Raw genomic sequence first — 14135 nt, 5'->3', positions numbered from 1 at the left:
ATAATAAATCTGAAGTGTTTAGCTTAATAATTTATAAATAAATTTTTATTGCTATCATTCAGATTAACATGAAGAACATTTCTTACACCCTAAAAGACTCCCAAAACACTCTTGCTTCCTCAGCAGCCCAATAACTCTTTTAGGGTCAACTTTAACACCTTTTTGGCTTATTGGGATAGTATCACCAAGACTTCATTACATCATTAAATTTAATGTAGACTGCAACTTCCTATGAATACATTACAAAATGGTAAAAATTCAAAATTCATAATAATGGTTAAACATCATGAGATTTCTGCATAGCTTACAATGAGCTCTCTTAACTGACCTGGGAATTGTAGAAATAACTCTCAAAGTATACATATTTATAGATTTTCCATGCCACAGCTGAACTGGTACCAGCTATAAAAAGATAAAAAACAACTTCATCTCTGAACACAACAAAATCAAAGTCCTGTCTATGAGATATCTGAAACCATTAGCAAGAGTTACAAACATACATGTTCTCCCTCTCCTTCAGTGAATAAAAATATAATAAACATGACAGCTGAATGTTATTTACCAAAATAGGCTAAGGCTAGCAGGAGAAACAGATATTTTAAAAAAATTACAATCCAAAGAATACAAAGACCCTAAATACATGTCTCAAAAGCGAGTAGATGGAAGAAGCAGAAAGGGAAAGTTTAACAGAAGACATAATTTACTTGAAGTATTGCACAAATCTCTTGATTGGCTTTCCTATATCTACTTTCTCACTTTTTTATTACCATATTTCCCCATGTATAAGACGATCCCATATATAAGACATACCTTAATTTTGGGACCCGAAACTTGAAAAGAAATGTATTACATAAGGTGTTGAACTCAAGTTTTATTCATCCTAAAATTTATAAAACTCTTCATCACTGTCAAAACTCCCATCCATTAGCTTGTCCTCATCTGTGTCTGATAACGAATCACTGTCTTCAACAGTGAGTGCAAAAAACAAGCACAAAAAAGCGGGAAATGCAAGTAAAAAATCAATAACCATTGTATAAGACACACCCAGTTTTTTTACCTTAAACTTTTTAGGAAAAGTACATCTTATACATGGGGAAATACATATGTTCAACAGTGCTATTCTACAATGTGTCCATAAGTCATGGTGCACTTTTGACTGGTCACTGGAAAGCAACAAAAGACCATAGAAATGTGAAATCTGCATCAAATAAAAGAAAACTCTCCCAGTTTCACCTATTCAGTGCAGTTCGATGTGGGCTCACACACAGATTTTTTAGGGCTCCTTAGGTAGCTATCTCGTATAGCCTCTATAAACTCGTCAATGACTGATGGCCTACCAGAACAGGGTTTCTCCACCAAACTGCCAGTTTCCTTCAACTGCTTATCCCACTGAGTAATGTTATTCCTATGAGGTGGCGCTTCGTTATAAACGCACCAATATTCACATTGCACTTTGGTCACGGATTTGAATTTAGTGAGCCACAGAACATACTGAACTTTCCTCTGTACCGTCCACATCTCCACTGGCATGGCTGTGGGCTGCTCCATTGTATACACAGTGTGACATCATCATCTGCGCATGCACACATGCTGCCACATCAGCCTACAGAAACTGGGAGGGTTTTCCTTTAATTTGGTGCAGATTTCACATTTCTATCGTCTTGTTGCTTTCCTGTGACCGGTCAAAAGTACACCATGACTTTACAGACACACTGTATTTGATGCACCTTCTTAAATGTTGATCATTTTTGTTCACAGTATTCACAGTATTCTTGTTAAAGTTTCAATTAATACTTTATACCGAGTATATTTTCTTACTTTCAGCATTGTACATGATCTTCATTTGGGACCTTGATCCTGAAGACAAGAGCCTCTCCTAAAACTAGCTAACTTCCACAGAGAGCATGTCTCCTTTGTTAGTGTATCTTTGATAAACAAATCAATCTGAGTCCCCACTCCCAACCGTGTACCAAGCAAACATTTCTGCCTGCCACCCTAAAATACTCCAGAGCCAAGTACCAAAGAACTATATAGATATAGTTCCTACAGCTATATTCCAATTCTAAATTTAGCGTGCCTGCACTACTAGCTTGCCCATTCTTTCATGCAGGGAGCTAGACTATGCTGTCTCCTCTCCACTGCTTTCTTATCAACCTTGGTCTTTCCCTTAGACCAGTGGTCCCCAACCTTTTTTGGGCCATGGACCGGCTTTTAGGGTGGGACGGATAAATGCACAAAATAAAATGCGACTGGCAAAAAAACTGTGGTATTTTTAAATATAACTGTCGAACTTACGATATTTATTGGGCTAAGTTAAAGGAGGAATGAGCATGTCCTCATTATTCAGGCTGTATTTAAATTTGTTATTCTGACAACGTTTCATGTCTGACATCAATATGTAATATGATAGTTTCAGGCTCACTACCAATCATGAACCTACGACAATAAACATGAATACACTGTGTACTCCTATGCAACTTAATTAGAAGTGTCCTCTTAACGTCGCACCAACAACATAACATGAGTAACATCCTCTCTGCCTCCAAACACTTTCCAGTCGCTATGGTAATGTTTAAACATGCCTTAAAAATAAGATACAACACAAAAACAAATATAAAGTGCATGAAAAATACAACTCACCATTGTTATAAATATTGTAAGTTAAGGGTTTATTATAATGTTTATATAGAATGAGAGATAATAACCTATCGCTCAACAACCATAATGCTAAAATCAGTGGGAGCCCTGAGCTTGTTTCTCTGCAAGAAGACGGTCCCATCTAGGGGTAATGGGAGACAATGACACCCGAAGTGTGTTGCTTGTGTCCGGTCTTATTTCGAATTTTGTTTTGGTGCTGTAACTGCAGAAAATCCTGCTTCATACAAATAGGATGTCAGAAATGGCAACAGGGTTTTTAGTGCTTTTGTGGCGATCTCGGGGTATTCTGCCATGACTTTAATCCAGAACACCGGCAGAGTTGTAGTCTTGAACATATTTTTAAGGCCGCCATCATTTGTGATCTCCAGTAGTTGATCCTCATCTTGCATAGACACGCTGGATTCACCTGGTTTGTTGACAAATGGATTGCAGATCCATTCCTTGGCAATTCGTGGGTCTTTTATGGTTGGGAAGTAGCATTCAAACTCTTTTAAAAGCAAATACAGGTGATCATGCACCAGCTGGGACAATTAAGGCTTGGGCTCAGTCTCTTCCAAAATTCCCGCGAATGTTTGAAACATGTCAAATATACCCTGTTCACGCGTCATCCCCACAAATCCAGTTTGGCTTTAAATGTAGCTACTTTATCTGCCAACCTGAAGACAGTTGTCATTTTCCCCTGAAGTGACCAATTCAGTTCATTGAGGAGGTTAAATATGTTGGACAAGTAAGCTAGTTTTGTGACCCATTCCTCGTCACTGAAATGTGCTGCTAGCGGTAACTTTTTTCTGAGAGAAATCTCTGCAGCGGCTCTCGTAATTCAAACACTCTGGCCAGGGACCTCTCTTCGGATAACCATCTTATTTCTGAGTATAAGAGAAAGTGTCTGTGCTCTGCGTTCATTTCCTCACAAAGCTGCTCGAACAGGCGCGAGTGAAGGGCGTGTGCTTTGATGTGGTTAATGACTTTAACAACATCATTCAATACGCTGTTAAGTTCCGGAGGTATATTTCAGATAGCCAGCATTTCACTGTGAATGACACAATGTGTAGAGTCGCATTCAGGTGCAACCTCCTTAATCCGAGTAGTTAAACCAGACATCCTTCTGGTCACGGCAGCAGCTCCACCTGTGCATATGCTGACACAAAAAGACCATTTCAGTTTTCCTGATATAGTCATCCAGCGATTTAAATAGTTCTGCGGCTGTGGTTTTGGTTGGCAATGATAGTGCACATAACATATCCTCATACATGTCCTCTTGATAAAGATAACACATGTAAACAAGTAGCACTGCCTTATTGTCAATATCTGTAGATTCGTCAACCTGGAGAGTATACCACAGTGATTTAATCCTTTCCAACAATTATGATTCAATGTCCTCTGCTATTTCTTCAATTTGCCATTTGATGGTGGTAGCCGAAAGAGGCATCTGTGCTATCTTTTTAACTGCAGCCTCTCCTAGATGTTCACGACAAATGTCTTTAGTGGCTGGAAGGATCAATTCTTCACCAATGGTGAATGGCTTCTTAGGCTTAGCAATACGATTAGCCACCAAGTATGATGCTCTCAGTGCACTCGCATTTATTGATGTAGTGGCCACCAGTAATTGTTTCTGTCCTTCTTGTTCATGCTTTTTTCTTTTGAACTACTCAGAAGGCTTGTCTTTTAAAGTAGGGTACTTGGTCTCCAAGTGGCGAAGCAGTTTTGAAGGCTTCATTGCCTCATTACTTAGCTGGTCGCCACATATTATGCAGAGCAGCCTTGGTGTGTGAGAATCACCAGTTGCGATAAATCCATACTTCAAGTAGGACTCCTGGTATTGTCAGTTAAATGAAGCCTTCTTTTTCTTCGAGGTCGTAGGTCTCCTCACTGGCCCTTTTCCACTTCGCAAAAAAACTTTCAATGGAATTTTTTCACTCATTTTGCTAGTTTTTTATGGGTTTAATTTTAGCAACAATGTATTACGTGACCGAGACAAGCGTCAAGAGTGAGTCTTAGACAAATGTAACAGAGGGAATCTGGTTATTCTTTAAAAATAAAACATCTTTCAGACTTAAATATAAATAAAATGGAAACAATGTAAGTAAGTTATTCTTTCTCTGCGGACCAGTACCAAATGGCCCATGGACCAGTACCGGTCCGCGGCCTGGAGGTTAGGGACCACTGCCCTAGATGACCATTCACAGAATGGCATTCTCTCTTTCTCCCCTCTTTTATTATTTATCTTCCTTCATTGATAACCATTTTTATATCTAATGTTTCACCATATCAAGTAAAGCAAATTTCGAGTACTAAGTGATTTAAATGTCTGATCTGTGTTCAAAAATGCTTTAGTGGTTCCCTAATGACTCCATATAAAATTCAAATTCTTGGCCTACAATCCAATGAGATTTGGCTCTAACTGCCTTCCCACTATTTTCATAATTTCCTTTACTCATCTACCTCTCCTCCCCACTCCCCAACTCCAATATCTCTGTTTCTGTTTCTCTTGAGCCAAACAAAACTACCCATTGTCTCCCTAAAATCAAAACTCTGTATGCGTTTCTTTTACCTGGGTTTCTTCTTTCATATCATCTGTCTGATATCCACTATTATCCCTTACATTTTCTTCCTCCATATACATACACACATACACAAATGCTAGATCCTGACACCTCTGAATTTCCACAGCACTTAATCTTTCTTTACTGTATTTGTCATAGTTATTTATATTTTAGTGTTCAAATACTGAGTATTCATTTACCATTATGACAGTGATATTAATATTTTTCAACAACTACAAAATGGAAAATGTACTTGTGCTCTAAATAAGTTGTCATTGCTTCCTCTTCCCCAAACTCTCTGGCTCTGTACTTCTTTTACCTCTTTAAAATAAGATTAGAAAAGAATAAATGCAAAAATGTCTTGTAAACATAATTAAATAAAACTCATAAAATAACCCAATTAAAAATAGAAGTGATTTGTTGAGTTTTCTTCAGATTTCCCTAAAAAAATCAACCCTAGTAATGCTAATAAAAGTTCAATCTGAATCATGATGGAAGAATGTTTTCTACTGTCTTCTTCCCGAAGAACACTGATTGAGACCATCACCCATAAATGGAAACAGTCTTGTGGAACTCCAAGAGTCCAGCAAAAAAGTTCCAGAACTCCAATAGCAAAGGAAAAAATAAACTGAGATTGGACACATTGGAGTAGGTAAAGAAGACTAGTTTCACAGTACTCAATCACCCCTCCTCCCTCCAAGGCAACAAACTGTCCAAAAGAGCACTTCTTGGTCTGACTTCTCCCAAGGAGAGAGAGTGAGAGACTGTCAAGACTGTCAGTAAGCTCTGGTATCCCCATATGTGCAGGACGCTGTCAAAAATTCCCTCTCCTTTCTCACTTCACCTAGAAATACTGTGTGGTTAGGCACAACTTTGGAGCAGGTACCAGTATACCAGTAGCCCAGGTTCCTGGAGGACATAAATTGGATGCAATCCTATTAACTGCTCCATGACTCCATCAGGAAACCCACCCATGAAGTGCTGGGATACCCTGCCTTATAATCACCCCAACTGCCCAATGTCCATCCCCAGGGCTCCATGAGGCTTACTCATGCAAACACCCATGGCTGGTCCCTTATAAAATAGTGCAAAAGCAGCAACAGCAAGACTGACTCTGGGGTTAGATAAAACCATACAAACTCAAGCATTCAACACTGCCCTGGGAAAGCAAGCATGAGGCTCTCAGTACCAAGCTTGGCTTTACAAGATTGAGAACAGGCATATCATTTTAAGAATTCCATTAAGGAGGGAGCAAGTTGTGTGGAACAGGCAAATCTATAAAAAAGGTCTGAGAAAGCCACAGAATATCTAGCAGGGCTGATAGGAAGTATTTCTCTCCAGAAACCAAAAAAGCAAAAACTACAGGAGATGACTGATTCTTCAAATGTGAATAAGATATCAGTAATATGCACTATATAATTAATAACATACAGTGTATATGTTATATAGAACATATATAAAATACATACATGTGGTTGCTAGTGCACAAAATGTAATCTATTTCCTAGATTTTCTTTAGCGCCCCCACCCAAGAATTCAGGAGAACTACTGAAGCCGATGCACCCATACTCCTGAGGAGATGACTGGTGCCCAAAAAGCAATAAAGAACACGGCTAGATCAGAAAGCCATGGAGAAGAAATTACGATCCTGTAAACCAGCCATACTGTTTGATCACTCTTACAAGCTGGGAAACAGCTATCCTACTTTATGACTAACTGCATGCCCCCCATTGTACTAACCTTACCTGAAAAAGGATATAATAAGCTCTTGCAACTGAGTCTGCAAGGCAGGCTCTGGGCTACGATATGCCGTCTGTCTTCTCAAGTTGCTGGCAATCTTGATTAAAGACACCTGTTTGGCCCTGGCCAGTTGGCTCAGTGGTAGAGCGTCGGCCTGGAGTGCAGGAGTCCCGGGTTCGATTCCTGGCCAGGGCACATAGGAGAAGTGTCTATCTGCTTCTCCACCCCTCCCCCTCTCCTTCCTCTCTGTCTCTCTCTTCCCCTCCCACAGCCGAGGCTCCATTGGAGCAAAAGATGGCCTGGGCGCTGGGGATGGCTCCTTGGCCTCTGCCCCAGGCGCTAGAGTGGCTCTGGCTGTGACAGAGCGACACACCGGATGGGCAGAGCATTGCCCCCTGGTGGGCGTGCCGGGTGGATCCCAGTCGGGCGCATACGGGAGTCTGACTGCCTCCCCGTTTCCAGCTTCAGAAAAATACAAAATAAATAAATAAATAAATAAAATTTGTTAAAAAAAAAAAAGACACCTGTTAACCCCTCAGACCCAGTCTCCACTTACTGGATATTGTGGTAATGAGTGACCTAAACCCCAGACCAGTTGTAGTCTGATAACATGAAGACAACAATATAAGACTTCAAGAAACTGAAACAATTCAGGACAAATGACATCAAACGCACACAATAATTTTCTAGTAAATAACTGCAAATAAATAGAGAGTCTATGATTTCCCATAAAAGATTTGAAATAGTTCTTTACAAAAACATGAGCTATAAGACAACACAAAATAATTCATTAAAAAGGCAAATAAATTCTGGACCTAAAAAAATATGAAGAATAAAATAAAAAGAATGAAAAAACAAAAAGCTTCAATAAACTGAACCAAGCATAAGTAACTGTGAAGTAGAAACAGGTTTTAATACAGTTTAATCAGAGGTGAACAAACAAAAAAGAAGGTAAAGGAGTAAACAGAGCCTTCATGAACCATACCATTAAAGAGAACTTATACAAAAAGCAGAAAAGGAAAACAGGCAGAAAGCTTTAAGGAATGACTGAGAACTTTCCAAAACTGAGAAAATTTGAAAAACTAAGTTTATAAATAACGAACCTCTAAAATTTCAGCCAAACATTCTTTTCCTGGGAAAATTATAATAAAGCTGTCAAAATTAAGGAAAGAGAATTTCATTTTTAAATTTATTCATTTTACAAAGAGAAAAACAGGGATTCCAAGATGGCGATGAGACAGGCGGACGTTCCAACTACCACCTCCCAGGACCAAATTGGATTAAAACTTAATTTAAGAACTGTGACATCTTAGGACAAGCGGTGCAGGCCACCAGCCATGAAAACTGAGTACATCCAGTACATGGCTGGAGGCAAAAAGATAAACAACCGTTAGAAATGTAGCAATATTTTCCACTAAACTCTATGTACCCAGATCAAGGAAGCCTTACCCTAGAGACTTAGCCAAGAATGAGGTCAGCTAACCACACCCCTCCCGCCCTTGTAAACACTGCTTGCTTGCTCAGCCTAGATAGCCACCCTATAAAAATGAGCCATTTTAGAAGCTCGGGGCTGCAGTGTTCCCTTGCATGGGTTGCCCGCAGTCCCTGCGCGGGTTTGCAATAAAACGTATAAAATCCACTTTGGGTTTGCTGTGGTCTGTCTCCTAAGATGTAACATATGGAGGCCCCAGTGAGACAGGCCATGTAAGACCCCTCCTCATGGAGTGGGCTGCAGCAGACGTTGGTAGCTGGCCAGCCTCCGGCAGTTGCCGTTTGGAAACTGAATTTGACTGATTTGAAACATTTGGAGTCTCGAGACTGTTTGGTAAGGAAGCTTCCTCTTTGAATATTTGGAAACAGAGCTCTGGTTAGAAAAGGGTGTAGTGGAGCAGGCAGGACGCCACCTAATTTCTCCCCACCCGGTCGGTTGGGGAACGCAGGATGCTGCCTTCTCCCTTTTGGTTTTGGTTTAGAAGTTTTGTTTGTTTCGTGTGCATATTTGGTTTGTTTGTCTGCTTCGCCCGTTGCTTCCTCACAGGATTCCTTTGAGAGTCAAGGGCCATGGGTCAGGGGCAATCTACTGCCCTAACGCCTCTTCAGTGCTTGCTCGATAACTTTTCTGATTTCTCTCGCAGGGCACGAGACTATGGGACTCCTGTTGATTCCGCCATGTTGTGGACTCTTTGTGAACTAGAATGGCCAACCTTTGGTGTAGGGTGGCCCTCAGAGGGCACTTTCAATTTACCCACACTCTTTGCTGTCAGGGCAAATGTCTATCTGCTCCTGCACCCTGACCAGATGCCATATATAGATGTGTGGATTGACATAGCCATGGGAAGACCAGGTTATGTTAAGAAATTTTTTAAGAACTATATTAAGGGAAATTCGTAAACAAGGCCACAAATTATAGGAACTAACTAAAGACCTAAGAGAGTGCTGGAGGAAGTATAGAGTAGAAACTAGTTTTAGATATTCAGATATTCACCTACTGACCCAAAGAATTTTTACCCATTTAGAAAATAAAGGGTAAGAATTAATATTAAGAAGATACATTGAGAACTCTCTGTAAATTAAAATGGCCAACTTAAGAGCAGACTGGCCAAACCAAGGATTGCTAGACCCATAGAAAACATAGAGAGTCTAGTGTACTATCACCAGCACCCACCTGGTGATAGTAGGTGGCACAGTCAGAATGCAGCCCAGTACAGCAGCAGAGGCAGAGAAAGAAAAGGCAGCCAGGCTGCAGCTGACTGCAGGAGAAGCAGCAGAGAAAATGAGAAGCAGCAGGCTTGCCTCACAGTTTCGGGCACCTGCCCCTCCCCTTTGGGCACTGGGAATCCCAGGCACCCTGACTGATTCCCTTATAGTGTATATAACAAAGAAACCTCTTTCTTAGCTCAAGCGCTGAGCCACTGCTTGGTCAGGCAAAAGATAACAGCGCAGTAAACTAGAGGATATCATCAACTTGCTACAGCCCCCTGCCCTCCTCTGCTTTGGCTCTGGGGAATCCCCGCCTCCTACCTGGAGCCAGACCTGAGGAGAAGATTTAGGTATATTGGCCCCTTCTACACCCACTGCTTTAGCCATAATAGTCAAGAATTATAAGAAAAGGGTCCTCAGGGAATTATAGGGTTACTATGTCCCTGAGGAAATTGAGGACCTTAAGTAAACTAGAATACCCCACTGTTAAGAAAGTAAGTTTATAAAATTGTGTTTTTTTAGTTTACTACCCCGACCCTTATAATGACTTAATGTTGAAAAGCTCTATAGGTCAAAAAGAGGGTTAGCATCTCTTTGCCAGCTGGGAAGCCACAAAATAGTAACTACATTTTGACCATTCCTTATTTTTCTCTGAAAATCAGTAGTTCATTAGGGATAGTAGTTTATAATCTCTTATTGTGAATCGTACTAAATTTGTACTAATAATAAAGCATATAGAATTGTATAGTCTGTCAAATACAAAGACTTTCTTTTTGTACCAAGGATCTGTTGTTGTAAAAAAAAACATTTTCTATGTTAGAAATGTATATGTTATTTCAACAGTCTTTTGTTAATTCTCCTTTTCATTTGTTATTTCATAGCCTGCAATGTTAAATTTTTAGTTTAAATATTAGGGAATATGTAATAATTCACTAATTGTTAATTGTTCAATGTTAGGTCACAAAACCCAGAGTGACAAATATTACTATTGATTAGCTTAATAGAAGAATTCTTAACATAATAGGTAGAAAAGAGAACTCTAGAGACATAATCCTGAACCTCCACCTGATTTACTACCCTATCAAACTGCAATTGTTAATCAGCTAAGTAAAAAAGTACATTAGGCAAAGTGCAGAGGTGAAACTGCTCGGGTTTTACTTAATATTTCCTATAGAAATGTCACAGATTAGAGCCCTCATAGTTCCAACCGAGTTAAAGGGCAGGGTGCTGATTTAAGGTAGCATAAGAACAATAGTTCAATTACAGCTGATAGTCAAGGAAAGAGAAAATAAAAAATAGTTTAAATTCTTTTTTCCAAGTGACCTACAGAATTAGAAAGCTCAGAACCCCCTTTTCTCAGAGGACCCTCAGGACTGTTAGAAATCTGTACTGTACATAGAAATCAGGAAACATTTTCTAATTGCCTAGCCTAAGCGGGACCCCACCACCCAAGCAAGTGAAGAAATTTTTAGACACTTTCCACCAGTTTCTATTAGCCTGGATCAGAGAAGATACTCAGAAAAACAACCATAAGTTTATCTAAGGTGTCAGAAGTTATTCAGGATCCTCAGAAGACCCCCACAGCTTTCTTAGACTATAGAAAGCTTCCAGAGTCTATACACCCCTAGACTTAGAGGAGCCAGAAGATACTAAGGCAGTCAACCTAGACTTTACATAGCATGCAGCTCTAGGAATTAGAAAAGAAATGTATTAAAAGTTTTTCATTAAGTAGAAACATTGGCTGCTAAAACTAGCATTTTGGAAGGGACGTTGCTCCTCCCTCACTCTCATGGCCATAAATAACTCTGGCCCCTAAGATGGCTGGTTAGCCAAAGACGGGTAAGATTCCTGAAGGCAGGAACAACCTAAAACAGGCACCGTCGAAGAGGGGCCATCAGGAGAAAGCTTAAGAACCAGCAAAGGTGAGGCTCAAACCCTCACCCCGGAGAATGCAGGAGACTGATTTCCTGAAATAGTGGTCATCATCCACTGTCCAGACCACCTAGAGAGGAGGACTCCATAGAAACTCTCAAGAAAAACCAAGCAAACAGCTGATGATGTTACCAATAAGGTAGCCCTAAAACCTTATTGGGTTTTAGGAAATTTTAGTAACTTTTCTTTAGAACCCAGGTTGCCAAAGGCTTTTTTTTTTTACAACCAATTAGAAAAGTCAGACTTAGAATCTAATAGAGAAAGCATAATTTCTAAGTGTTTAGTCTGTACCCAAATAAATATTAAGCAAAGTAAATAAATTATAAAGAGAAACAGGATTGACAGGTAGAAAACATGAATCAGATCTTTAAGGGAAGTTTAAACTTGTTTTAAACTGGTAGAAAGTAGCCCACCTTACTCCCCTTAGCCCTCCTTAGGGCGAGGTACACCCCCTACAGGGAAGAATTCACTCCTTTTGAGATAATGTTTAGGAGACTCCCTCCCTTCCTACCAAAACTCAGAGAGGAAATAAAACAACTAAATTAAATAACCACTCCTTCCTTAAGTACTTACAGCAGGTGTCCCCAAACTATGGCCCCCTGAGGCCGTTTATCTGGCCCCTGCTACACATCCGGAAGGGGCACCTCTTTCTTTAGTAATCAGTGTACTAGATCAGTGTACTAGAATACTTGTATGTAGCGGCCCTCCAGTGGTCTGAGGGAGAGTGAACTGGCCCCCTGTGTAAAAAGTTTAGGGACCCCTGAGTCTTACAGGATCTACAGATTACTCAGCAGGCTGTCCAAAGACTGTCCGAGACGTGATTCCAGCACTGCCAGAAGACCTAATACATCCCTTCCAGCCTGCAGACTCAGTCTAGGTAAAGAAGTACACCACCCAAGGACTGACTCCCACGTGAACGGGTCCACACACCATGATCCTGACCACTCCCACTACTGCCACGGTAGAAGGCATACCCGCCTAGGTCCACCACAACTGGCTGAAGCTTGCAGTCCCAGCAGAGACACCTTTGTGGAGACTGACCGCACCAACCCTTGTAAGCCGACCCTGAGAAGGACAGCATGCCCTGCTTCAGCCACAAACCAGAAGTTGTCTGGTCCATGCATGGCTAATGCCTAGAGAAACTCAGTAAGGACCTCCTTTTAATTAATTTTGGGGAGGGAGGAGAACTAAGGTCAAAGGAAAGCCAGAACAAATTATCTTAAAAGTCAATACATGTACTACTATAAGTTCCTTAGTTAGAAGAGAAGCTACAAGGTAATGAAAAATATATGTGTACTTATACTTAACCTATAAATACTAGCTACTTAGAGGGAGGACTTTATACTCCTCCAAGAGGAAGTATACTTTAAAGAAAATTACTTATTGCCAGCTTAGTTGTCACTAAAGGTAAAGGTTAAGATTTTTAAAATTAAGAGTTCTGACTGAAAGGAAATTGTAGTTTCGGTAATAAAAGGTATAAGATATAGAAATACTTTAAAACGAAAACGGGAGAAAGTAAGTTATTATAAAGCCAGTTATTTCTGAATAGATAAGAAAGTTCATAAAAATTAAAGATTTATGTAAGTTGCAGAAGGTTTATGCAAATTGTAGGAAGTTAGTACAGAGAAGAAAAATACAAGGCAGAAAGAAATTAGTATGAGAATTTATTCTCTTCATCCCCTTGGCTCACTGCATTACTTACTGCTCTTACCGGACCCCTCATTTTGCTTATAGTAGGGGGGTCATCATTGGTCCGTGTATTATCAACTGCCTCACGCAGTATGTACAAAAGAGAATTCAAGCCGGAAAGCTTGTAGTACTAAGGACACACTATCAGCGTGCCAGCACATACTAGGGAGGACCCCTGACCCAATTAGCTTATAGCTACAGCTAAAGTAGAAAATTCTCATGAGCCTCAGCAAATCTAATCTTGCTAGCAAAGGCAGGATGCGTTCCTTGTGTATCAGCCCTGCATATATTGCAGGAAGGTAGTTTGTTATTTTAGAACAGTGTGTACTTGTGTGCTTTTGCAAAGATATTGTACTAATGTACTGAAAACATTGTAACCTTGTAGGTTTTGCCTATAAATACCCCTCTCCCCCTGAGCTCATGGCTGACCATTGTGAGAGGCGTAGTAGGCTGATCACTGGCCAGTGTATAAAACCCAAATTGATTGCATCAGTTTAGGGTCCAGTTCCAGTTTGTTACGGTTGCACCACAGCATTTGTTCAAGAAAGAATAAATACTGTAAGACTGTAAGTCTTAGCTCAGCCCTACCAGATTATACCCAGTTCGGAAGAGCAATACCAAAGTTCAATGATTTGAACTAGTAAGAAGAAAACGGGGGAATGTGACATTTTAGGACAAGCGGTGCAGGCCACCAGCCATGAAAACTGAGTGCATCCAGTACATGGCTGGAGGAAAAAAGATAAACAACCATTAGAAATGTGGCAATATTTTCCACTGAACTCTATGTACCCAGATCAAGGAAGCCCCTACCCTAGAGACTTAGCCAAGAACAAGGTCAGCTAATCGCACCTCTCCTGCCCTTGTAAACGCTGC

General features: G+C 40.3%; 1 protein-coding gene and 1 long non-coding RNA gene across 6 annotated transcripts in view; both read right to left on the bottom strand.

Moving 5' to 3' along the window:
* The window catches only part of LOC136386873 (uncharacterized), a 265786-nt gene that overhangs the window by 83415 nt on the left and 168236 nt on the right, over positions 1-14135 (bottom strand). The gene's annotated exons all lie outside the window — the stretch shown is intronic.
* The window catches only part of LOC136386878 (zinc finger X-chromosomal protein-like), a 100782-nt gene that overhangs the window by 29291 nt on the left and 57356 nt on the right, over positions 1-14135 (bottom strand). For 2 of the 4 annotated variants that reach the window (XM_066358008.1, XM_066358010.1), the window contains exon 1: positions 329-402. The exons of the other annotated variants lie outside the window; for them this stretch is intronic. The gene's annotated coding sequence lies outside the window, so the exon portion shown is untranslated. Of the gene's footprint in view, positions 1-328; positions 403-14135 lie in introns of those variants that run through there. 4 annotated transcript variants of the gene reach the window in all.

This window comes from Saccopteryx leptura, unplaced genomic scaffold, assembly GCF_036850995.1.
Source record: "Saccopteryx leptura isolate mSacLep1 unplaced genomic scaffold, mSacLep1_pri_phased_curated manual_scaffold_18, whole genome shotgun sequence".
Lineage (NCBI taxonomy): Eukaryota > Metazoa > Chordata > Mammalia > Chiroptera > Emballonuridae > Saccopteryx > Saccopteryx leptura.
Note: the sequence above shows the minus strand (reverse complement) of the source record. Positions and strands in the feature narration are given on the sequence as shown.